The following is an 18889-nucleotide window of genomic DNA, read 5'->3' as shown; positions in this document are numbered from 1 at the left end:
AGAAAAAGCATATATTGTCTGAATTTTCCTGAGTCTATTTTTCGAGTCGAAAATTTAAATTAAATTTTTTGTTAAATCAATAAATATGTTTATTTAAAAATAAATTTTTGCACTTCTGTGATCTTTTAACCGCAATATTTTGAATTTTAACGGATTTCTTTAAAATCTCTTTAAAGGGCACTTCTACATTACACGGTGTGCCTTTCAGGTTAAAATGGCTAAAATTGACATTTATTTAAAAAAAAATGATGCGTTGGATTTTTTATAAAACTTTCTGAAAAGTTGTAACTAACTGATTTCTATATAATTTTGTTTGTCTATATTTCGCGATAACTCTTGGCTGTGCCCCAGGGTCTCTTTTAGGGCTAATAAAAACACTCCATTTTTGGGACTATTTTACCATATTTGTTCAAAATTTTTCGTGTATGTCTATTTAGCAGTTTTGCATGGTGCTGAACTCAAATTTAAATATGTTAAGGCCTTGGGGACTTTGGGGGCTAAATGGGGGGGGGCAATGATGGACTTAGTAATTTCTTTTCTTTTTTTTTTTGCATGCTGCAGAACTCAAATTTACATATGTTAAGGCCTAAAACTGCACCGTTTGTTCATTTTTACCAGGATTTGATGTCACCTGGGGACTTTTGGGGCTAAATGGGTGTGTGTGTGGGGGGGGAGGCAAATGCTGAACTTAGTCATTTTTTACGCCTTGTTCACTGTGCACTCACGGGGGACCATGCATGCTTCACTTGTTTTATTTGAATCTTAGTCTGGCACATGTTTGACTACTCTGAGTGCTCTCCTACATAATAGATAATATTTCATTAATTTATGGTATACCTCATATCTCGACTGAGCATTGATTTATAATATGTTCCATTTTGTCTAAGAAAATTAGATCGATATTTTAGTGACTGATGAGTTGAAAACCTGGAATTATATTTGAAGGGAATCATTAGAATAAACGTCAAAAGGAAACGGTACGAATCTGGCCAAAGATTCCAACAACGTCTTCAATACAGTTAACTAATCGTTGAGTAGGAAGTTGTTTGTCTTGAAGTTCAAATGTAAAAACCGTAATCCTGTTTATTCTCCTGCTTTATCTGAAAATTCCAAGGAAATTGTTTATATGGATTGGCAGAAAACTTAGGGAATAAGAATTTCGGGAAATCCTTAAAAATGCAAGAATAATAATTTACTTTGGAAGACGTGTCGCATAGCGCAGACGGCTGTATAGAAATGAATGCGAAATGACGTCACCAGTAAAGAAAGACTATAAAAAACGAGAAAGAGCACGTTAGAGAGGACGATCACGTGAGAGGCGTGGATGATATTCACGAGCATATTCGAGAATACGATCTCGTGGGTGACGTCACAGCAGTAACGCAACAATGAGGAAATTAATGTCTTTGTACAACAATAACAAAAAAAGGCGAATTGAATTTCTTTTCTATTCTCTGTCTGCTTTGCGACCGAGGATACAACGTGTTGGTCCCCGAACTGCTTTACAAATGCACTAGCGATAGTAACAACTTCTACATGCTGTTATTTTTTCCGCTACCTTAGCGTTTTTTTTTCTTGTTATGCAAGGGGAGACTTGATTCCAAATATTTCTCATATGTTATATCTTCCCTCTTTTGGAAATAGAATAGGATTATGAATATCTCCAGTATCAAATAAGCCTTATACACTGTGGCATTTACTTTATATATGAAAACCAAAGAGGGGAGATATAACATATGAGAAATATTTGGAATCAAGTCTCCCCTTGCTGTTATTTCAGATCATTTGAAACCATAGCAGCAAGTTTTAGTCTCCCGTCCATCAAGACCAGAAGTTTTGGAGAAATATCAGATATTTTGTAATTCGTATGCAAAACTGTGAAACATTTTATAGGTGTAAAAAGTGCCAAAAAAAGGCCCTGGATGATGGATGATCTCCTTAATGTGCGAAATTAAAGGCAAATGTCATATAGCCTACTACACAATTCAGGTTATTACCTTTCTAACGAGCCTTCATTAGTTAAATTCTAATCAAAAGTCGCTGAAATTTCGAAGTAGTAAAATTGCCAAAAACGGTGGTATATCTATCTATCTATCTATCTATCTATCTATCTATCTCTCTCTCTCTCTCTCTCTCTCTCTATATATATATATATATATATATATATAGATATATATATATATGTATATATATGTATATATATGTATGAGAAATATGTTAAATATATCACAGTAAAATTTACACTCTAATCATAATTAACTACGCAGAGAGAGAATGAGAGAGAGAGAGAGAGTAACAAAAATCTTAAATAAGAGAACTGTGTAAATAGATAGATAGATAGATATATAGATAGATAGATACTCCCACCTCTCAATAATTATCTTGTCGTTGATTTTGCGACTGTTTGTGGTGAAAAGGTTTTTGTATATTATGACAAAGTTAACCCAATAAATTAAAGGTAGGCATTCTAATTGAATTTTCTTCAAAACATAAAATACTAACCTAAAAGTACATCAAATCTTATGAATTTTTATGATCAAGTGTATATCTCTGATGGGGATTAGGGATTACTAATCACCATATCCTAGTATCTAGTTGATTTGACTAACTGCATTTCACTTTGTATTTGAAGGTTTATATCATCCATCAGATCTAATATAATCTGTATTTCGAATAGCAAACAATATTATTTACAAGACCAGATTGTATTAATCGAATCAAATATTTACAACGCAGAAAATGAGAATTAGGAAGAGTTATTTCCCCTGGCAGATTGGTACAGAAAATGTCAGCTTTTTCCTCTTCTCGATTGACCTTGGCGGTTCAGCTAACTATTCCTTTTTGTTTGAAAGGGGGGGGGCGTGAGCATTTTACATTTCTTTGCCATCTTTTTCTCTGACCAGCAAGGTTTCTCACATTGCCCGGAGACAGTAGTCTGCATCTACCTCTTACATGATTTCAGAGAAGGTTAGGCATGTTCCAGCTGGCCCATTTCAGAAATGAGCCCTGATGAATGAAATACCCCTGATGGTTCTGTCTGGTAAATTCTAACCGTCTGCGATCACAGCAAAATCTTGAGAATCTACTGTGTGTGAGAATATATTAATTTGCACTAAACTAATAACGACTCATCTAGTCTAGTCTATAAAAGTAGCTCTAGATATATCTTAGGCTTTTGACAGGGTATGGCATGAGGGTCTCTCATCAGCGTAGGTTAGGATTTAAGTCCATAATTGAAATAATAATTACATAAATGATTCCGCGATACGAAACAGTTGTTGTAAACAATTGTTCATGTTACTGTAAATAAGCGGCAAGATGGTCAACATCTTGAAATTTGGGATACAGACTTTTGTCATTTATTTGTATATGCTCTGTAATTGTGTTGAGCTTCATAAATTAAATGATTGGTATAAATAAAAGGTGGACTATAATTGAATAAACATATTTCCCCTCCCCATATATATATATATATATATATATATATATATATATATATATATATATATATATATATATATATAGAGAGAGAGAGAGAGAGAGAGAGAGAGGGAGAGGGAGAGGGAGAGAGAGAGAAATAAAAAGGAACAACCCGTGTTATGTGTTCATCAAGGTTTCGTCTGTATTTTGAGACTTCCTCTGGATGAAATAAAGACGAAACCTTGATGAACACATAAAACGGTATGTTCCTTTTTCTTTCTCCATTTTGTCGGAATACTATTTCCATTATTTTCATCATATATATGTATATATATATGTATATATATATGTATATATATGTGTATATATATGTATATATATGTATATATATATGTATATATATGTGTATATATATATGTGTATATATACATATATATAAATATATATATATATATATATATATATATATATATATATACATGTATATATATATATATGGAGGAAGTGAGGAAGCATGGCTGTGGAAATCTTTTTACCCGAATACGATGACCAGCATGTTAAAAATATACCATTTGTTGTAAAAAATCTAATGGATAAACATCTGAAGAAATTGGTGGGGACAGGATATTTTTACGGAAACATAAATCGTAAAATTGCCACTCGTCAATGAAACTGCTGTAATGGAAAAATCCAGGAAATAAACGAAGGTTATAAAAAAGAAAACGTAAGTCTTTGAATTTTCAACAAAACATTGCACTATATATATATATATATATATATATATATATATATATATATATATATATATATATATATATATATATATATATATATATAAGTACGTAATTGGATATATGAATAATTATACAGAATGTGGAATTTGCGTTTTTGATACATTAGCGTTTCTTTTATGAAACCGTTAAAGTATATGCTGCTTTTTACCATGTGAAAAATAAGATAAGGATTATATTTAAATAATTTATTTCTAGGATATATCTAAACATCTATTCAGCATATATATATATACTGTTTTAACAAAAACCAAGACTTCAAGAAATGGGTAGATAGCAACCAAAAGTGTATTATATAAAACGTGTGGTATCTGTAACGTTAGAGAATTAAATGTTAAAAGACAGAAATCTACATAAAATATAAATATAAAATAGTTTCAGTTTAAGATAATTTTCCAACGCTTTATTGTTACTTGAAAAGTATTCTCTGCAGAATAAATTAATGAACAATTTATATGCGAGATGAAATGTAAAAATAACATTGAATAATTATTTCATATGCCATACATAAAAAAAGGAGTTGTGTTTTTGTTTTTTTTTATTTTCTTCAGTCATCATTCATTTCTTCGACGTTATTTTGCCGTTGTGTCATTTCCGGTCAACACTCACTGTTTGTTTATCGTCGTGCGTATAACTCCGATGGCCTTCAATAAGAATATATGAGAGAAGATTTCGGAAATAGAAGTTTATTAAGAGAAATATGTTAAATATATCACAGTAAAATTTACACTCTAATCATAATTAACTACGCAGAGAGAGAATGAGAGAGAGAGAGAGAGAGAGAGTAACAAAAATCTTAACTTAAGAGAACTGTGTAAATAGATAGATAGATAGATAGATAGATAGATACTCCCACCTCTCAATAATTATCTTGTCGTTGATTTTGCGACTGTTTGTGGTGAAAAGGTTTTTGTATATTATGACAAAGTTAACCCAATAAATTAAAGGTAGGCATTCTAATTGAATTTTCTTCAAAACATAAAATACTAACCTAAAAGTACATCAAATCTTATGAATTTTTATGATCAAGTGTATATCTCTGATGGGGATTAGGGATTACTAATCACCATATCCTAGTATCTAGTTGATTTGACTAACTGCATTTCACTTTGTATTTGAAGGTTTATATCATCCATCAGATCTAATATAATCTGTATTTCGAATAGCAAACAATATTATTTACAAGACCAGATTGTATTAATCGAATCAAATATTTACAACGCAGAAGATGAGAATTAGCAAGAGTTATTTCCCCTGGCAGATTGGTACAGAAAATGTCAGCTTTTTCCTCTTCTCGATTGACCTTGGCGGTTCAGCTCAGTATTCCTTTTTGTTTGAAAGGGGAGGTGTGAGTATTGTACATTTCTTTGCCATCTTTTGCTCTGACCAGCAAGGTTTCTCACGTTGCCCGGAGACAGTAGTCTGCATCTACCTCTTACATGGTTTTCAGAGAAGGTTAGGCATGTTCCAGCTGGCCCATTTCAGAAATGAGCCCTGATGAATGAAATACCCCTGATGGTTCTGTCTGGTAAATTCTAACCGTCTGCGATCACCGCAAAGTCTTGAGAATCTACTGTGTGTGAGAATATATTAATGTGCACTAAACTAATAACGACTCATCTAGTCTAGTCTATAAAAGTAGAATGTGTGTGAGGACACTTCTCAACCTATAGACTCAACGAATTTTTTATCTACAGACTTGAAATTTAGTATACAGGTTATTCAGACACGTGGACTGTTTTTCATTCAGTAAAAAGGGTTGCTAAGGGACCAAAATTGAAAAATTAGTACGTGGAGGTCATTGGATTTTCAACTGTTTGGTAACTGCTGTACGAATGCGCATGCGTGAATGATCCATATGGCAGATTCATTATGTTAAAAATAAGTAGGTAAAAAACATCTTCTAAGATCGGGTCAAGCCGGCCTAATGATTACTGTAATTGAGTCATTGTCTTTAGGTTTTAGTTTCAATCTCAGCCTGAGTATTTTCTCTTTTTTTTTACTTACAAAATCTGTTTCGAAAAAAAAAAATACTCGCATGCACCTATCTAAATTTCTGTATGAATTAAAATATAATAGTCAGGAATTTTTAATCTACAGACTTGAAATTCGATATATAGGATATTCAGACATATGGAAAACTTTTTTATCTTTTTTCATCCGTCTTTGTTTTATCATTATTTCTCTGGCAAGTGCTCGCCCAAGCTTCAATCTCTGGTCCCCCCTCGCCAATCTTTCACGAAAAACGCCAGTCTAGCTGAAACCACTGTCAATAATTTTCCCTGTTCTTTATCTGTGCTTAAATAAAAACATAGATTCCATGAACGAAGCTTCTTTCTTAGAAGTGCACGCCTGTGGAACTCTCTTCCGTTTGCCTGTTTCCCACCTGACTAGAACTTGGATGTCTTCAAGTCCAACATAAACAAATTCCTGATAAACCGCCCCGTTAAGTAATCCAATTAAAATTAGTCAACGATTTGCCACTCCACCCGATTAACTAGGCTTCAGTTTTAATGTAAATTACATTGGCTACAGGAAGTTATGTTTTTACCACTTTTGCTAGAGTGTACACGCGTTAACTTTGTATTTTATTTTTTTAAATTTGTTTTTACTTGGGGGGAGGGTTAAATTGTTACATTAGCTCCACCTCCGCATTTACACATTCCCTGACTTGCATTTTTTATATTTCGGCCACAGCTGCCACGCCGCCATTGTCCACAATTGGCCAAGGACAGCAGTGACCACCAATCACTTAGACTGAATTTCAATCAATGATTTAGTGATATTAACAGCCAAACTGTCGTTTCCTTTAGATATGAAACTGAAAACCATCTCACATATGTGTAGTATTAGGAAACCTTATTACCCTCATCTTTTCCACAACTGAAGTGATCACTCACAACCAACATCAGTTTAGAGAGCTGCTACTATGCTCACCCCGGCATTACCTCTAAAACCCTAGTTCATCTCAGTACTTAGGTTTCCTAATACTACACATATGTGAGATGGTTTCGGGCTTCACAGAGGTAGCGTGCTCTTGTTCCATCAGCCATGACTGGATAAAGGTCCTAAGTAACTCGTAATTGTATTTTTTGGTCGCCTACACTGAGGATTGAACCTTCAACCTTCAGAAGAATATCACTTTTTACAATTGATTTTTCCAAGTATTCTAACCACTGCACCACGGTCATTGCAGATGTGAAGTAAATAAAGGGTTCTGCTCGAAATTTCGTCCAAATTCCCGAGTTCGACAGAAACATTCCGAGTTCGACAAGATACATCTGAAGAAGGTCGAAGGTTATATCAACCGAAACGTTGTAAAAATCACACTCAAGATGAGAACAGTAGTCCGATGAATCCAAATAATACAAAAAAATTCTTGTTTTTATAAAATAAAAAAAATTCCTTGTTTTTGTAAATTCATTTTATTAGCAACCAAGAACAAAAAACTGACTTATGCAGAATACGGACCGTGCTGAAATAATAATTTTGCTCGAAAATTACTTCATTGTCCTTAAAATTATGGTAGCGTTGATGGGAAGACAAATAAGTTCATATATGTTGTACGATACTTGTCGAGAGTACTTTAAAGTGTTTCATACATGTATTTGCATTACCCGTCCTAGGGAAGATAAAATTATTTCATGTACGTGTTATAAATTACCTGCCCTAGGACCGGTAGAATTATTTCATACGTATGTTGTGTAATACCCGTCCTAGGGTAGGTAAAATATTCTTTTGCTTGAGATAGCAGGTCCTGGATATGACCTTAAACTATATCCGATGGTGAGACCTCAGCTTGCGGGCTTTGGGAAGTGTGGAGCCACCCTTTAATTGCCATTGCTCCCAGGTCCACTCTGACCCGGAGTGGTAGTATCTGTTAGGGTCCCAACTATGGGTTAAATAGAAACTGACTTGAAAAAAAAAACAAATATATATTCTATTAAAAATCACTGGATTCGGCATTAAATAACGTGAAAAGGGTTGATATGCTGTAAAACAAAAACAACCAACCAAGCTTGAGATAACAAATGATAAATAGACAGAAAAAAATTCTTCTATCCTAAGAATAACAGATATGTTCAAAATCAACTTCATTTTTCTCTCTGTTTTATACGGTCCCGAGCAACGCCAGATAGCCCTGCTAGTTCTAATAAATAAACTGAATAAAAAAAAAAGGTCCCTTTTTGAATGGAAGCTTTGTTTTTGCATAAAGATTTAATAAAAATTCTCGTTTATATGAAGATAAATGTATCTAAAAAGAGAACAATAGTCCAAATAATTTAAATAATCTATATATATAAAAGCGAAAATGTATGTATGTATGTATGTATGTATGTATGTGTGTTCGCTTTTTCTGTATGTCAACAAAAGGCTTTTTTCAGAGAAGCGGTCGCTCGCTTCACAACTTTTAAAAACTTTTTATATCACATATAAATCGTAATATCTCACAGTTAACAACGAAGCTCGCCTGTCTATTTAATTTGCTCGATTTCGGGAAGATAAATATTCAATATTTGTCGCTCGCCGCATGTGGGTTAGTCTTTTTCCTATAACATCTTGAAGGGGGGGGGCGTTCAGCAGTAAATGAATACTATCCCGCAGTCAAACTCATTAACTCATTAAAACGGGCACCTGCTAAATCCAAGTAATTAAATAAATTCAAACGTGTTTCCGTTAGCATCTTGCGGTGGGGCAATGTTTAACGTCGCACGTTTTTTTTCCCCCACTTTAATTTACAACTTTGCCTCAACGGTTCGGGTTCGATCCTCATACTTACATTTTTTTAACCCCACCCCACCCCCGGAGTTTCCACACACACCTCCAAACACCCGGGCACTTGTTTTTTTGATCGAGTTAAACAAAATACCCACCATGGCGTCATGTCAGGTGTTTGTTTGGCTTTTTCGTATAAAGGGAAACTGTTCGAAAAAGTGGCAAAGCATTTCTTGGCCTTTGGACCAGGATTGATGCTTCACTTAAGTTAATTGATCCTTGGTCAATGTAGGGGAAACCTTTCATACTGAGACAATTCTATTTATTTGGATACTGCCATAGTGCCCCCTTTTGGGGGGGGGGAGCTGTTTTTTTCCCCCCACATTAAAAACAATCTTATGTCTAATTTGCTTTTGTGGGGAAGCAAATAAATACCAAACATTTAAATCATCATATGTTCGATTGACTTTGATTAAATTCGACGCACACAACTTCTGCTTGCGTGATAGCGACATTGGCTAACGCGTTACGTTTTTTTTTTTTTTTTACCTTCTTTCCCTCCTTCATGTTACGGGTTTGAGCCTACCTCCACTTTATTTAACACCTCTCTTCACCCTGTTGTTTCTTCTCCTCCCCCCCCACGCACACACTGGGCTTCTTTTTATTCCCACCCTTACTATACCACCGCACCCCCCCGGGCAACGCCAGGTACCCTTGCTAGTCTATAATATGAATCACACCTGTCTGTTAGTGTGTTTGTGCGAATGTATGTATGTATGTTTGTATGTCTCGCTAAAACTTTTGACACACACAACCAACACTGACAAAATTGGTATCGTTTAAAAGCTCAATCTCTCGGCCAATAAATATCCGAAAATATGCCAAAAACATTATTCCTTCACTATCAAGTAAGCCGTTTTTTAAAAGGAGGGGGGTCACTTTTTTCATGGACATTTTTGCAAAGTCATCATACGTCTTGCAATGACTAGCCTTATTTTGAAACCCACGGACGTCGTTTGTCACGAATGGCGCAGGGGTTAAATGGTTAGCCTTTTTCACCTTCTTTTTCTTCTTTGCGTTTCAGGTTCGAACCTGGCAATTGTAGCTAATTTTTTTTTTTTTTTGCACTCGCACGGGTACTTGCTGCTGTTTTCAATTTTTTAGGGGGTTGGTTAATTTAAAAAAAAAATTTTTAGGCCTCCGTTGCTCATTATGCTTACCATAAAACCTCTCCACATCTAGGCAACGCCAGGTACCCTCCTAGTGCATAATAAAATGGATTCACAATTCATTAATATATTAATAATAACCTCACAAGAAAATTAAATTTTGATTTTTCAATTTTCTTGTCATTTCGTTCTAGCTATGGATGGGGCCAGACATTTATCCTTTATCTATAAATTCATCTAAAAGTCCCTTTTATATGTAAGCAGAGATTTTTAGTAAAGGGTTCGGTTTTTGTGTAAGTTTGACATAAAAGAATTTCCCTACTTTTCTCAACCATTTTTTCTTTAGCCAAAATAGCATACCACAAACACATATGTAAATCAGATAGCAAAACAATAAGTGTCTTTACATCTGTATTATTTATATTGGGGTGTATGGGGTGTTCAGGGAGTGGTTAGTACCTTTGGTAGGGGCTCGCCATGTTCTCTTCATAGGACAGACCATCTGCCACTGGACATCACTTGGCACTCAGCTCTCACCTGTGGCTCGCCATAGCTGATGCATGCAACAGCGGCCACACCCTGGATACTGGCTTTGGCGAGCTTGCTAAACCAGGTGAGAGTAGCTGACGGGTCACAAATCCTCGGTGAACTAGGATCGGGCTGTGTCAGCCCTACTGCATGCAAAATCTGACTTCCGGCGGAACAAGCGGAAGAGTTCATATGAAGAACCAACGGTTGTGAAGGCGGTGGCAGCAAGTGTCGCTGGAGCACCTAGAGCACAATGTGAGACCTAAAGTCATCCTGGTTATCCACTGCAGTCTGGCAGTCTCCCGTCGTAATGGTTCTCTGTGCCACTGGATCATGATTTCCCAGGCTGAGAGAGTGGAATTGCCCCTGTGCACCAGCCTTCTCACTATAAAACCTTCACGCACAGGTTTGTTTTGCAACTCATCACTGATTACCGATCTGTCTAAGGCACACTTTTCAAGTCCTGCGGCAATGGTGGACACTTGCAGTTGTAATCACAAACCTACACGTAGGCGGTCCATGGGCAAGTGGTCGCTCTTTTCCCTGAAAGGTAACAGGAAAGTTTGGCAGCACTTGTGGGCGACTGGGCAGCCTCTTTAGAAAGCAGTAAATGAGACTGCGAAGGAGCAAAGACCAGAACCCATGAAGACTGGTTCGATGAGAACGACAAAGTGATCAGAGAAGCCACACATACCAAGAACAAGGCTCACATAGAATGGTTAAATGACCCGTCATCCATCTCCAAGCATGAGTTCAAGGCCCTCCAGGCCAAAGTTCAAACCGATCTCCGAGCAATGCAGGATCAGTAGTGGCAGAACAAAGCAGCTGAAGTCCAGAACTATACTGATACTAATAACATCAAAAAAAATTTGAGCTCATTGAAATCTGTTTTCGGCCCCTCTGCACCCAGCAGTGCTCCACTACTGTTGTCAGACGGGAAGACGATCATCAAGGATCAGGAGGGTCTCAGCAGACGTTGACAAGAGAATTTCAGTTAATTCAGAGGCCCTGAATCAAATCCCCCAACAAGTCATACAGGATTCACTCGCAACCCCCCCTCTACCATCGAGGAGATCAAGAAAGCGATCCACCAGACAACCTCTGGCAGAGCATCGGGAAAGGATGGCATCCCTGCTGAGATCTACAAGGCAGTGGGCCCCAATGCTCTTGCGGCCTTCTGTGACGTCCTTCTAGCTGTCTGGGAGGAGGAGATAATGTCAGGTGATTTTTGCGATGCCCTAATCGTCTCCCTCTATAAGAACCAAGGAAGTAAGGCGGACTGTGGAAACTACAGGAGCATCTCCCTCCTCTCAGTTGCTGGAAAGATCTTTGCATGGTCATTCTTAACAGACTCATTACAGTTTCTGAACAGACACTCCCTGAGGCACAGTGCCTAGCAGGAGTACTGTGGCATAGCAGGAGTACTGTGGACATGATCTTTGCCTTAAGACAGCTTCAAGAGAAGTGCATTGAACAGAAAAACCTCTCTACTCTGTATTCATCGACCTGACCAAAGCTTTTGACACCGTCAACAGAGAGGCACTTTGGACAGTCCTTGAGCGTATCGGATGTCCTCCAAAGTTTGTGTTAATGATCAGGCTCTTCCACGATGGCATGACTGGTCAAGTCCTTTCAGATGGTAATATCACAGACACTTTCACTGTCAACAACGGCGTGAAGCAGGGTTGCGTATTAGCTCCTATCCTTTTCAACATCTTTTTCACCTGTATGCTGTCCCATGCTGTCCAAGATTTGCAGAGGGGTGTCTACATTCGTTACCGCTTGGATGGCTCCCTCTTCAACTTACGGAAACTCACAGCAAAGACAAAAAACTTGAAAACTCATCCAAGAAGTTCTCTTTGTCTATGACTGTGCACGAGTGGCCCATACAGAAAAAACTTGTAACAGATGCTGGATCACTTTTCTGGGGCACCCAAGCTCTTCGGCTTGACAATCAGTCTTGGAAAGACGGAGATGCTCCACCAACCTGCACCATACTCCAACCCTCCTCCTCCCACCATCACCATTAACGACACACCACTTGCCAATGTTAATCACTTCAAATATCTGGGAAGCACCATATCTTGTGATGGCTCCTTCGACAGAGAGATTGACACCAGAATCAGCAAGACAAGTCAGGTACTGGGAAGACTTCACAATCGAGTGCTCAATGAACACAACATCCGCCTATCTACGAAGCTGAAGGTCTATAATGCTGTGGTCCTTCCCTCCCTGCTCCATGGTTGTAAGACGTGGGCACTATACCACAGGCATATAAAGAAACTGGAGCTCTTCCACATGCGAGCTCTCCGCTCCATCCTGGGAATCAAATGGAAGGATCGCATTATCAATCTGAAGGTCCTTGACAAAGCTAAATCCACCAGTATAAAGACCACTATCATCAAGACCCAACTTCATTGGGTTGGACACATGATTTGAATGGACGCATGTCGGATGCCTAAATGCCTGCTGTACGGAGAGCTCCAGGCCGACAAAAGAAACCAAGGTCGACTATGACTGTGGTATAAAGACACTGTTAAAGCCAATCTTTTTTTAATTTTTTTTTATTACATTTTCACCCCAAACAAGGCGCATTGCCACTTTGGTGTAGGGGGTTACTATCAGGGGCAGCAACTACTGGGGCACTATGTTGGGATTTGGGCAGCAAGATATCGGTTCACGTTGCACTTGAACTTCTGCATGTCAGTACAGTTAGGGAAGCAGAAACTTGGAATGGAATTCCAGAGTCTAGCGGTTCTGGGGAAGAAACTACTGCCATAGAAAGATCTTTTACATCTAGGGATCTCTACTGTATGGGGGTGGATTTAGCTGCCTGTAGGATTTGTCGAAGGTGTCTACGTCGTGGGGGCACAAGTGTCTGCAGTTCGTCAGAGCATTCACCATTAAAATACTTGTAGAACAAGCAGAGGGATGCAACGTTTCGTCGATGGGAGATAGAGGCTGAAGCTTAGATGCCAGTTCAGGGCCTATCAGATTGGCGACTCTTTTTTGAACCTTGTCTAGGAGCGTGAGACTAGTAGCAGATGCACCAGCCCAAATGGGACAGCAATACTCCATACATGGGCGAATGGTGGCCTTATAGAGGTACAGGATACTTTCACGTGTCAGTAGTTTTCTAGCACGGTAGAGAGAGCCTACCTTTTTCGCAATGGCCCTGGCAATGTTTTCAATATAATTGTTCCAACTCATGTTTCCTGTGAACGTTAGCATTGAATGTGACCATCCATTTATGTCCCCATTCCACTACAGATTGGAGGTCATCCTCTAGTGGTTTTGCCATTTCTTTAGATATGTGTTCATTTGTTTTCCTGTCATGCCTGTTATAGAGTGTAGTGTCATCAGCATATATACCCATCTCAGAGGCAGTTTTGTCGGGGAGGTCATTAATAAATATCAGGAACAATAGAGGTCCAAGGATAGACCCCTGAGGCACTCACGCATTTATATCACACTGTTTAGATGTACGACCGTCGAGGACAACCTGGATTTTTCTCTTATCTAAGAAGGATTTAACTATGTTAAGTATTCTACCAGTGATACCGTATGATTTAATTTTCCTGAGGAGAACCTTGTGGCATACCCTGTCAAAAGCCTTAGATATATCTAGAGCTACCGCTCTGCAATAGTGTCGTATCAAACCGGGAGACTTAGAGGGACATGCTATGGACAGACCAAAATGGCGAGGCTCGACTCACAAGGCTACTGCCAACTTTGAAGAGGCTCGTAGCCAGAAACTCACTGCTGCCACAGAGAGAGAGACACCATAGAGCAGGTTCAGCGGTGATAACAACAACTGACTTTCAGTACCCCAATATTCTAGAATATGTCTCTAGACTGGGGCTACAGATGAGATGCAGAGCACAAACGTTATCATCGGATCCGATGGACAACTACCACCACCACCACCATTTATATGGATAATATAGATGTAAAAAGAAATTTATTATTTTAAGTTATGCAAGAAGAATGTCATAATTTTTTTAATTTTCGTATCATTTTGTTCCAGCCGGGGATGGGGAATCCTATTAAATACCAGATATTCATCCACTATCTCATACATTCAAACCGAGAAGACTCTTTATGATTCTAACTGTCCCTTTAAGTGCAATTGTTTTTATCTCTCTTTGCACTTGGTTCACCGGGTATATTTGCTAGATAGTTTTCGAAATTCTTTTTCATGAGTCTGGATGTTTCTATAATTACTGCAATGATGGAAATCTTTCTAAGACTCCAGTTTCTTTTCCTGTCGTACATTGGTTGTAGACAATCACATGAGTTGTGGCAAAGTAGTGCTCCCAAGTCCACTCGGTAATGTCGTCGGTCTTCCTACTGTACTTTACTTTAATACAACACATGTAACTTAAGTATAAATAAACGACCACATCGATGAATGTTAATCGTGGATGCTGCACTTACGTCATCCACGGATGAGCCGCCAATGAGAGACGAGATTTGCAAATGGAATTACAAACACGAGTAGTGTGCTGTAATTAGGTCTCATAATACTACGCATGTGTGAGATGAGATGAGATGCAGTTATCGCTATTATCAGTGAAATACTTTCGGGCTTCATATCTGAAGGAAATGACAATTTGGCTCTGGAATCTGAGAAATAGAAAAAGTCTTTAACAAGCTTACATTTATCTGGTTGGAGGCTGTGACAAATCGTTGATGTAATATGCAATGATTAGCGTTAATGCTATAAAACACAGGGTTGAAGACAAAATAGGCACTTTTTTTCTGATTGTTTGAAATTAGAAAATCTTGATGTGCTTTTATGGATTTGTATAATGATGATGCTGACTGCAAAATCGGCAAACATAGTTTTTTGTTTTGTTTTGTGTTTTTTGTTTTGTTTTGTGTTTTTTGTTTTGTTTTGTGTGTGTGTGTTTTTTTTACTCATGTTCACCCTTTACAAAGCATATCGCCACTTGGACGTAAGGGGCTACTATTTGGGTCCATGTTTAGGAAAGATTAACAAGATATTTGTTTACGTTACATTTAAACTTCTGCATATCAGTACAACCAGGGAAGCAGGCAGCAGGAAGGGAATTCTAAAGTTTAGCTGTTCGAGGGAAGATACTATTTGAATAGAAAGCTTTCTGACATTTAGGGACAACAACAGTGAAGGGGTGAGATTTTATTGTTAAACAGGTTTGTCAGGAATATGTACGTTGAGGGGATACAAGTGAAACGAGTTCATCAGAACACATTCCATTAAAATATTTGTAAAACATGCACAGTGATGCAACATTGTGGCGATGAGACAGGGGCTGGAGCTTAGTTGATAAAGTGGGACCGATTAGATTGATAACTTTTTTTTGGACTTTATCTAAGCGGGAGAGACTAGTGGTAGATGCACCAGCCCAGATGTGGAAACAATACTCCAAGCTTTTATTTCGTCTTTTTAATTATTGTGAAATGTTTTAATCCATCTACATCGCACTTTCTTAGCTATATGTGAAATGGGTCCTGAACTGTCATCTAAGCTTCAACCTCTGTCCCATCGACGAAATGTTGCATTCCTCTACTTATTCTACAAGTATTTTAATGGTAAATGTTCCGATGAACTACAAGCACTTGTACCCCCTCGACGTTAGTCTCTCCAACAAACAAGCAGCAAAATCCCACCCCTACATTGTAGAAACCCCTAGATATAGGAAGGTGTTGCTTTCGGTAGTAAATAGTCTTGCAAAAACAGTTGTCAAGCCTGAAAATATGCAATCATTCTATGACCCTAGAAAGTGCCTGACTCCAGATGTAATCATTCTATCACTCCAGATGTAATCATTCTATCACTCTAGATGCAATCCTCTACCAGTATAAGAGACAGATACGTCCTAAAATCAATTAGCACTGCTACATCTGGAAAGATACCACACAAAGCACACTTTCCTGCCTTGAAGGAGTACAAAATCAACTTTGCAATCTAGCCAGTTCTACTAATCTCACAAAAGAGACATAAAAAAAGCATATTGCCACTTGGATGCACGAGGCTGGTATTTGGGACCACGTTTACTGAGGCACAATGTAAAGGGGTGAGCAGCAAGATGTCTGTTAACATTACATTTAAATTTCTGCATGTTGGTACTGCAAGGGAAGCAGAAAACAGGGAGGAAATTCCAAAGTCTAGCAGAACACACTTTTCAATCTAATGATCTTTTTTAATCTCTAGAACCCATTTCCCACATGAAAGACATATTATTATTATTATTATTTTTATTATTATTATTATTATTATTATTATTATTATTATTCATTCACCCCAAACAAGGCATGTTGAAATAGTAACTATGCTCTGAGTTGTCCCTCCACAGATGTGGCGGTGCTAATTTATTTTAGGATGTAAAGGATTGCATCTGGAATGATAGAATGATGACATCTGGAGTCAGCTACTTTCTGAATGTTTTCGGGTATGATAACTCTTTTCGTAAGGCTATTTACTGCCAAAAACAACACCCAACCAAAACAATTTATCAAAGATTGTATACTACTATATCATGTATAGATAAGAAAGTGCGATATAGACAGATGCAAACATCTCACAATGACTCAAAAACTGAATCAGAACTTGTAACTCTGCTTGCCGATTTCGAAGTCAGTGTTATCACTTTACACTGGTAACTGGTTTCATATCTGAAAGAAATGGCAATTTGGCTATGAAATGTTGGATGAAATTCAATCTAAGTAAAAGTCTTTAACAAGCTTACATTTATCTGGTTGGAAGCTGTGATAAATCGTTGATGCAATATTCAAAGACTAGCGTTAAGGTTATAAAACACAGGCTCGGAGGCAAGATACGCACACTTTTTTTCTGATTGTTTTACATTAGAAGATTATGACGTGCTTGACACTGACTGCGAAATCGGCAAGCAGAGTTACAAGCTTTTGTTTCAGTTTTTTAATCATTGGAAAATGTTTGAATCTAACTACATCCCACCTTCTACACTATATATGAAATTGTACCGGAACGATAAAATTGTCGCCCAAGAAAAGACGACTTGATTCCATTTCCTTTTTATGAAAACCGGTTTTCTTTTTTTGTTACAGACCATCTACTAGTTCGCCAGTTGTGTACAAATACCCAAAGTGATAGGAGCCTTCTATCAGGTCTGAAAGTAACACAATGTTCAAAAAGCGAGATCAGAGATGCACAACTGTACAACTCTACTGATGCAAGTTATGACAGGACCATTGCCAGCACCCTCAAAATACAAATCCGAACTGTTCAATGCTTGAGGGCACAGTTCAAGGAAGTTTCCAGCACAGGTTATGGTCTTTGATGTGGTTTGCCACCTAACATCTTCAAAGTTGGCTTGAAAGTCAACACCAAAGTGTACTTGGATGTACTGAAGTGTGTCGTGATCCCTGGTGATAAAGTGGCCACTGGCAGCAGGACTCGTCGACCCACAAGTCCAAAGAGACCCAGGCTTAGCTTCAGAAGGAGTGTTATGAATTTGTATTCTTCTCTAACTGACCCCCACTCTCCTCCCCCAACCTGAACCAGCTGGACTACTTCACTTAATAATATGTCATGAACATCACCAACATGACCTCCCACAACACCAAAGCCAGCCTGATTGCCACCATTCACCGAGTATTTGCCATATTCCTGCCAGCGCTTTTGGAAAAGGCATGCTCCCAGTTCCAGACCTTTATTGAGGCGATGATTAAGGCTGAAGGCAGCTACATTAAAGATTTCAGCTCTACAACACAATCAAGTTATCTGAATTGATTTATTTCAATAAAAGTTTTAAACTAAAGCTATAATGTTTTCTTTGGGGTGACACTTTTATTATTCCACCCTGTATAATCATGTTTGTTTCACTTCTGCATAGATGAGTGCAGCTAACAAGTATATACGCACAATGGACAATCAAACACGAAGATGGTTTCATAAACAAAATTGTATTTATTTATTCATTATTTTGCCTGTCAGCGGTATTAGGACGTGTCGAGTAAGGGTGGTAAAAGCTGGAGGTTGGGGTGGACGAGCTAACGACATGACCAATCGCGTGCCTCTCTCTGCCTCTGTTTTTGTATTTGTCAGACTTCTTACTTTTATTGACAAATTCTTTCTTTGTTCCATCAGAGGTCAATATGTGTGTACAAAGTCCGACCTGGTTATCCTTTGTTCTCTACTAACCCGGAATTAGTGTGTGTGTATGCACGATCTCCATATTCCTTTATCCAACAGTAAATCAGCAAGCAGAGTTACTGCTACAGCTGCTGTGTCCTGTGGAA

Source organism: Euprymna scolopes, chromosome 21 (genome assembly GCF_053919585.1).
Source record: "Euprymna scolopes isolate OS-2025 chromosome 21, ASM5391958v1, whole genome shotgun sequence".
NCBI classification, from domain to species: domain Eukaryota; kingdom Metazoa; phylum Mollusca; class Cephalopoda; order Sepiida; family Sepiolidae; genus Euprymna; species Euprymna scolopes.
The sequence above is the reverse complement of the archived record's forward strand: the minus strand, read 5'-3'. Positions refer to the sequence as shown.